The sequence below is a fragment of the Aulonocara sp. 'chitande type north' Nkhata Bay genome, linkage group LG10 (assembly GCF_057382095.1).
Source record: "Aulonocara sp. 'chitande type north' Nkhata Bay isolate Kocher_YH1m ecotype deep benthic linkage group LG10, A_spYH_male_GT1.1, whole genome shotgun sequence".
Classification (NCBI taxonomy): domain Eukaryota; kingdom Metazoa; phylum Chordata; class Actinopteri; order Cichliformes; family Cichlidae; genus Aulonocara; species Aulonocara sp. 'chitande type north' Nkhata Bay.
In genome coordinates this window covers 13,385,994-13,395,020 of record NC_141353.1, presented here as the reverse complement: position 1 = coordinate 13,395,020, position 9,027 = coordinate 13,385,994, and the positions used below count along the sequence as shown (strand labels likewise).

The window sequence follows — 9,027 nt, the reverse complement described above, 5'->3', positions numbered from 1 at the left end:
TGTGCACATGGCTCAGATATTAGTCTACTACACTGACACAGTTCCATTAATAGCTATATTCTGACAGACATCTCACTGTGTTTGTAACAGACTCAATAGAGAAAAGTCTCTGGGCAATTCTAAGATAAAAAAAAACTCAGTTTAGATAATTTCTGATATGTTTCATAACATGCAGCAGCAGATCTCAGAGAATGACTCGGCCTCTGTGTGGAAAGGTTTTAGGAATATCACCAACTACAAAACCTCCCACTCCACTGATGACTTGCTCTTGGCCAACACCCCCAACGACTTCTACTGCCGTTTTGACGAGCCATCAGGCAGCCTTCACACCTCCAACAATAGAGACACTTTGGACACTCATTCCCCCACCTCTCCCCCCTCCATAGAGCCATCACCACCTTCAAACACTTCACCTACAACACCCCCCTCCTCACCCCACACAAAAGAGGATTTCACACCACCTCCTCCCACCATAACTCTTCATATTCATGAAGCAGGTGTGAGGAAGCAGTTTAAGAGTCTGAATGCTCGAAAAGCTCCCGGCCCAGACGGTGTGTCTCCTGCCACCCTCAGACACTGTGCAAACGAGCTGGCCCCAGTGTTTTCTGGCATTTTCAACTCCTCACTGCAGGCATGTCATGTGCCTGCCTGCTTCAAGTCCTCCACCATAATCCCTGTCCCCAAGAAACCTAGGATCACTGGACTAAATGACTACAGACCCGTGGCTCTGACATCTGTGGTCATGAAGTCTTTTGAGCGCCTGGTTCTCTCCTATCTCAAGACCCTCACGGCCCCCCTCCTGGACCCCCTGCAGTTTGCATACAGAGCCAACAGGTCTGTAGATGACGCCATCAACATGGCCCTACACTTCATCCTGCAGCATCTGGACTCCCCAGGAACCTACGCCAGGATCCTGTTTGTGGACTTCAGCTCTGCCTTCAATACCATCCTTCCAGACCATCTCCGAGGCAAGCTTTCCCAGATGAATGTGCCTGATCCCATCTGCCGGTGGATCACTGACTTCCTGTCGGACAGGAAGCAGCATGTGAGGCTGGGAAAGAATGTCTCGGACTCCTGGACCATCAGCACCGGCTCCCCTCAGGGCTGTGTTCTTTCTCCCCTGCTCTTCTCCCTGTATACCAACTGCTGCACCTCCACCCACCAGTCTGTCAAGCTAATCAAGTTTGCAGATGACACCACCGTTATTGGACTCATCTGGGACGGGGATGAGTCTGCCTACAGGAGGGAGGTTGAACGTCTGGTGTCCTGGTGCAGCCACAACAACCTGGTGCTGAATGCCCAGAAGACAGTGGAGATTATTGTGGACTTCAGGAAGCACACAGCCCCACTCCCCCCCATCATCCTGACTGACACCCCCATCACCTCTGTGGACTCATTCCGCTTCCTGGGTACCACCATCACCCAGGACCTGAAGTGGGAGCCCACCATCACCTCCGTCATCAAGAAAGCCCAGCAGAGGATGTCCTTCCTGAGGCAGCTGAAGAAATTCAACCTGCCAACACGGACGATGATGCAATTCTACACTGCAATCATCGAGTCCATCCTCACCTCCTCCATCACCGTGTGGTACGCTGGAGCCACTATCAGGGACAAACAGAGACTGCAGCGTGTTGTGCCCTCTGCTGAGAAGGTGGTTGGCTGCAGACTCCCATCTCTGCAGGACCTGTACACCTCCAGGACACTGGGGCGTGCAGCTCGGATCACAGCTGACCCTTCTCACCCTGGACACAGTCTGTTTGACCTGCTCCCCTCAGGCAGGAGGCTCCGGTCCATTCGCACCAGAACCTCTCGCCACAAGAACAGTTTCTTCCCCTCTGCTCTTGAACACATGAACAATAACCGTATGACTGTTCCCACCACTAACACATGACCCTACGCTGTGTTCACTGCATCATTCCATGTTTGGCACCGATCACCACCTGCACTCATGTATATATCATGTATATATCTATCTACTTAGCACTTTTAATTCTTATTCTCATTTTTATTTTCATGTCTATTTAAGCTTAATTTATAACAGTATGTTTGCACTGAAGCACCGCAGCAATTTCCTAATGTTGTAAACCCGCTCAACATTTGGCAATAAAACCCTTTCTGATTCTGATTCTGATAAACACACCAGTATAATAAGTGCGGCTCGGCTCGTAGCAGGACTGCGTAAACAGTTTAGGATGAAGCCATAGTTTTGGTACTTTGCTTACAGTTTCGAACCATCCACCTGTGTCAATTACAGATTCGTTCATAACATCTTGCAGCAATATCTTTGTAAGGAAGGTTGTTCTCATTTGTATGAGCCACATAAAACAACAGGGTAAGAACACGTTATGGTGAAGTATGCGTCCATTTGGGTAGTAAAAGGAGATAGGAAGTACTTTTGAAAGAGGGTGTAGAGGATGTTGTGCATAGGTTAAAAGAGAGGCAACTGATCTGTTGTGGTGACCCCTAAAGGGAGTAAGTGAAAGAAGGAGAAAACCTCATGGCCTTTCTTACTTTTAGATTAAGTAACACTAAATTATGCAGTTTTACTCAAAATGATGCAGAACTGTTGAGACATATATTTTCATTATTTTATTACTGCCACCCTGGGTGAAGTTTTCTGGGCAATGCACAGTCATGTTTTACAGCCTGACATGTTTTCATGATGAGATGTTTTTGAAGCACACATTTTTGACAGACTTATGTATTTAAATAGTTCATGCGTAAACATTAATGGTATATTATTCACACGTGTTCACAAAAAACCACAGAATGTATCGGTGTTATACTGAAGCTGAACCTTGCACACAATTCCTTGAAAATCTAAAAACTGAAAAAGCTCCATTCATTGGCTTAGATAGAAAGACTCATGGAAAGGTTGAGAGCATGTCTGAGTCTCAAATAACCACCAAGGTGAGGTCACTACTTTATTTGGGAAGCTGAAAATAAATACCCTATGCTTTCCTTCTTTGTAACTAGCAAAAAATGAACAAACAAAGATCACGTATAAACTTCTTTTGAAGTTTCTCACCGTGCACGGCTGGCTGACACAACACCCATCATCACAGATCACAGCAGCAAAGCTGTGATTGTTATTGGATTTTTGAGTTGTGGCTTCACGTACTCGCTCACATACGTACATTCTCAAGGTTCCCTCGTGATCTCCAGTTAAATTGAAAAAAAAAGTTCTCTTGCCGTTTGCTGTGGTTTGTTCAAATATTGCTTTTGAGAGAATTGGCAGCTTATGTTCACTTCGTCATTGTTTGAAGAGGACTCTTTGTGTGTGAGTGTGTGTTTATGTGTGTGGTTTGACTCCACGATAAAGCTTTTTATATATAGAATAACAGTGGAGGGATGGTGTAGATTTATTTCTCGTCACGTAGAGCTATGTGGTCTTTGCCCTGTTCATGAATAGCTATTCACCGGGAAAATTATAAAGGAAAATGATGTGCGACGACTGGCAGACTCACACGGTTTCTCGCAGGCAGTTGCAAAAGAGTTTTCTTTGCAGACAAAACATCTATGTGGCCTGAAAATGATTTGATATGCTGTGGTGTCATTCTCCCTTCTGGCAGCATCCCTTCTGTTACGGTCATGAATAACGAAATTCATTATTTAATAGTCAGTCCGCTGTGAAATACAAGTATGTCTTAACCCACTCGAAGCATTTGGCCTTGTTTCCCCTCTGAGGAGTGATTTAGAGACACACATCCTGTGAGAGGTCTATTAGACAGCATATCTTTTGACAGATGAAGTGAAGGAGTGGGGGTGTTGGCCTATTTGATCATGCTTTGGATGCAACTCTCACAACAGAATTGTTTTAGAGTGTTACATGCTACCTTGTCTTTAGACATAGGAAAAACCACAAATCAGTCTAACTTTGTACAAATGCCTCCAGAACTGATCTGCAGGAGTGTGATCTGAACATGTGCTTCAGCTGCCTTTTTCAAAAGGAGTTAACCTTTCCTGTCACATAAATTTTCTTCTGTTTATATGCCACCCTAGAAATAATGCAGATTTCTAAATAAAGCATTGTGCAAAAGCAAAGAGCCACCTGTTATTTCTTTATATTTTGATTGGAAACTGAAAAATAGGTCCAGTGATTTTTGTACAAACAAGAACATAGAGTATATAGGGCAAAAACAGAGTTTTCACAATTGTAATGAGCTTGAAAGTCAATCTAAACTCTCTTAGGCAGCTTTCTTCTTCAGGAATAGTTCTCCAAGGGTTCTTGAAGGACGTTCAAAGCTCTTCTTTGGATGTTCACTGTCAGGGTGATCCCACACCGCTTCAATAATGTTCAGGTCTGGGCTCTGGGCAGGACAATTCTAGACTGACAGATGTTTGGACCCCAGTTGCTTTGACCTACAACACAGCATTTAAAAGCATATCTGCTTATCCACTAACATCTCAACCATTTTCATTGTATGTGAAGTATGCATGGTATGCATGAGTAGTGACCTGTAATGCTATAGCTGTAATGTAAAATAGCAAACCAGAGAAACTCAGTGAGGTACAACTCTTTCAGCCTCAACCAACTGCATATACTGGAGTGACTCATTTGAGCTGTTGCACCCTTAGCAGTTTACCCATGCAGATATTACGCACTGAACTAAAGGTGGCGCTGCAGCGTCCACTGATTGGTTGGACTGAGGAGAAAGTAGGGGACAGGTACGACTCAGTGGTGCGCCTCTCAGACCAACAAACTTTACGTGGTCTCTGTGGCTGACCCAGAGACCACGAGTCACACAAATAAGCCGAACAGTGGTGTGTGAAACAGCCAAAATGTGATCTTCAAAACGCCTTAAAATCTTCAGTTGTGTTGCACCCACGCGATAATCTACCTGTAGTGTTGGTTGGCCGAGAAACCCCCAAACGCAGACAACTGAAAGGCTGGATGGAGGTCCAGCCACGCCCCCTTACGGTAACCCTATGGAGAGGGCGGTATTGGATGGCACTTTCCTCCAATGACGTCGTGAGAACAGGCGGGGCTTAAAAGACCGCCTCCGCTCTTCGGCAGACTGCAACCAGCCTGCTCACGTAACTTAATATAGTATGTGGACCAGTGGGCGGGGCTGTGAGCGCGGCCGCACACTGGCTGCTGCCGGAGGCTCTTCATTCAGCCTGCATGAGTCCGCGGACAGGAGCCGGACTGACCAGCGCGCTCTAATGAACGTGTGAGGTTTGTAGGCTGGGTCACCTCAGCAGCGTGCTGCAGCCTAAATACAGACAGCGGCAGGAATCGTTAGCAGACTGCAGTGCAGTTTCACATGTGAGCAACTTTCTGGAATGTAACACGTCTGAGTTTTATTTGTTAAAACCCAGACTCACAAACACATACAGCCGCTCCTGTTTGGATCATTATTCGGCAGAATAAGGTGAGTGTCCGGCTTTGTGCTCGTTACTTGTTACGGTTGTTATAAATGTGGCTTCAAATTGGAAACTTTCAAATAATAATAATATTTTAAAAAGTTGTTTTTAGTAGCTACCCTCTTCTCCTGGCTCAGTCTGCTTCACAGTGTTTATAATATCAATAGATGGTATATCTGCTTCTTTATGTCCCAATCAAACACATACATAACTGTTTAGACTGTTTTTTTTTTTATTTCTGTTTACTAAGTGAAGAAAGTCTTAGTCCTTTAGTGTGTGTTATAATCATTATATTGTGGGAAGCTGTGTAAGAATCTTAGTAAGTGCAGTAACTACTGTATAATGGAACCTATGTGCTGACCTAGCTCTGAAATGTCAGTTTTTTCCATATGGAGACACTTGACTCCATCTGAAAAAGGAAGATTCTTGTGTGTGTGTGTGTGTGTGTGATTTGAAATATGAGGAATGAAATATGAATGTGGCTTAATTGGCACGAACAGACAAACAAACTAGAGTCTGATAAGCCAAGACACTTGTCCTAGTAAAATCAGCTCTGATATACATCTGAATGTCTGATCTGAATGACCGATGCTATGTCAGTCACAGCTGTAGTTCGGGGACCTGATGCGAAACAAAACCCAGAGCCAGGGATCCGGGGCATTTTGGTTGTTTTTTATCTTTGCTCCAAAGTGTGCTACTTACACTCGTGTTGAGGCTTGTGCCATTTTTCCGGCTTGCTGTGTCAGTGCTGAGGTTGGCCCAGGAGCCATGAGCAGTGATGAGGATGTGTGCTGACAGCTGAGTGGGGCAGGATGAGGCTGTTCCATGACTGACTGAACTGGGCTGTTCATTGCACCATATGCTCCTCTTTATATCGTGCTGCTAAACATTTGGGCCTGCCTCATGACTCATGCTGTCTTCTTCTCCCTTCAGCCAATTCTAATCCTGCTGCTAAATGGGACAATCAGAACATTGTTACACGGTGAGCTTGAAAACGTTGTGGATTCCACTTTTGGCATTAGGTCTACCACTATAAAAACAGTATATAGGAGTCAATCACAATCCTTTTACAGCTTCCAGTAACTGACAGGTATCATGGAGAAGGCCATCCACTACTTGTCAGACTAAAAAATTTGGCTTCTGGGTGATAAACAAATGTAGAGTGAGCCTGGACCAGACTGTGTGGGTGTTTCGGGTTTTTTTGTGTGTGGTAACCCAGAAGACTGGTTTGAGGGTGTCAGGTAGTGGGGTTTAACCATTAACAGTGCTGATCACCTGATACACGAGTCTGTGCACAGAAGAAAAAAGGGAAACCCAATCTGCTAAGGTTCTGCTAAGATGTGTTCGAGTCAAACAAGGATTTCAGAGTTTTGAGAAATGCTGCCACAAATGTTACACATCTGTTTGTTTTTTTATAACCAACATTTATTGTAATGTAATTCGCTTGCCCTGTACTCAGTGGAATGGCAATTTGAGACTTTTCTGCTCTCAAATTGAAAGTTTTCTTCTCTAATCTTCTTCATGTGGTCTTTTTTAGTTTTAGTCTCCTCCCCCGGAGACCTTTAAATGCAGGGAATATAAGTTATATTATAAGTTCTATCTGGATTTATTTCACCTTTAAGTATAAACTGAGCATGGGGCCTTGTAGACATTTCTGTCCTGACATATAACTCTGATTAGTGTCTGTGATTTTTTCTTCTTCTTTCATCTCTTTGCTGAAACTATGCTGTGGTGAAGGTTAGTTAACTGATGACACATAGCCTCTTCTCTGATGTTACAGAGCATGTTGTGGGGAAAGTAGGTTACTGGGCCATGTCCTGCAAGCTTAAACTGAAAGCTAGTCTGAATATTGCTAGAGCTGCGTAGTGTGACTGGGCATGCACAAATGGTGTAGGTCTGTGTTACAGCAAAGGGACTCCTCCTGCTTTCTGTCTCTTTAAGAAAACAGAGCCGCGCTCCACATAGAATGAATGTTGAATGTTCAACCCATGATGATTCATCACAAACACATGAAATGGGGTGTAATCTCACAACAGGTTGATTAATAGATCAGAGGTTGCAAATAACCAAGTCCCGCTTACCTCCGAACACCAGAGGTGTCATCTTTTTGTGTGTGATTAGCTCATTTTGGCCTTATTGTCTCAGTACTGACATTGACTTCAAGTCTTATCACGGTGTTTTGCTTTTTTCTTTAACAAACCATATTGATATAAAATCTTCCACAGAAAACTAGAAGGCATACAAATACAATGTAAGACTTTAGGTTAGCCAGTTATTTCCACAGACATCAAGAAAAGCAGACATGAGCACCACAGTGGCATGCGTACTTGGACAGAGCAGCAGCCAAAACATTTAAATAGGTAAGTTCGAGGTAATAAAACAGAAAAAAAGCTGAGAGAGATGGGAAACAGGCTCCCTGACTACATGAAAGAGGCATTCAGAGTATTTGTAATTTCCATCAGAGCTAGACTTTCACTGCTTCTTACCAACAACAGCTCTTGTTGTTTCACTTCGACTTTTTCATTTCTCTCAAAAGCTTTTAAGGACACAAAGCGAGATATGCCAATTTTGTACAGCTAACAGCTCCTTGGAAATAATTTTGTTAGTGTAAAAAAACAATTTTATTCATGTTGAAAATGTGCTATGTTTTTCTTTTTCATAGATTCACCTAAAGAAATGGGAAGAAAATGTGTTTTTCAACAGGCTTCTATTAAAGTTCCTAAAGATACTTGTTAAAATTGATTATTTGCTCAGTTGTCTGTTATGTGAGAACACAACTGGGTCATCCTTTGAGTTAGGTCCATTTTTATGCTTGATTGTCTCAGTGTGAAGTGACGTAATGAATTAACAAGAGAAATGACTCCTCTTTAAAAAACCTTCCTAGCCTGGAGAACTGCTACTCAAATCCAAAAATTATAAGAAAGGCTGGCTCCTTGGAAGCAAAATATTGAGAATTGAAGGGTTGTTAAAGACTTTTACAGTCTATAAATCTATAAATGCAACTGACTATCGCAACATTGTTCCAGAAATGCTGTTGTTTGTGTTGTGGTTTGACTGAGACTTCTCGTAATTGGCCCCATTGTCCATGGCTCACTTGTCTCCTACAAAAGCCACAGTGATTTTTAATGACTTCCCCAACAGCCAATCAGAATCAGAATACTTTATTAATCCCGAAGGAAATTAGGCAATTCTGTCGTAAACACCAGGGTGAAAAAATGAAATTAGTTTATTTAAAGTGTCAGTCAAATTGTTATTATTATTATAGTATTTTAATTAATTTGTTTATTTTTTAACTATATTATATTAAAAATTTGATATTTATATATATATTTTCACATCCAGTTTTATGTCTAAGTTAACTATAATAACCTTGTTTAGGACAGAGCTGAATGTTAAGGAAGTTAACTAAACCTGAAATCACTGTGGCTTCTCTAGGAACTTCCTTCAACTGTAGTTAAAGTTTAATGACCATAATCTTACAACCAAGTGACCGAAGGACAATGGAGCCAATTACAAGAAGTAATTAACTCAGTCAAACCACATCACAAACAACAGCATTTCTGCAACAATGTTATTATAGTCGGTTGTATTTATGGAAAACATTTTTTATTTAGATACATGTACAGTGCAAAAGTCTTGAACCACCTTCTTCTAAAGAGC

General features: G+C 42.6%; 1 protein-coding gene across 2 annotated transcripts in view; it reads left to right on the top strand.

Moving 5' to 3' along the window:
- Positions 1–5,130: 5,130 nt before the first annotated feature.
- The window catches only part of npas2 (neuronal PAS domain protein 2), a 44,011-nt gene continuing 40,114 nt past the window's right edge, over positions 5,131–9,027 (top strand). For both annotated transcript variants that reach the window (XM_086308282.1, XM_086308280.1), the window contains exon 1: positions 5,131–5,375. The gene's annotated coding sequence lies outside the window, so the exon portion shown is untranslated. The remainder of the gene's footprint in view (positions 5,376–9,027) is intronic.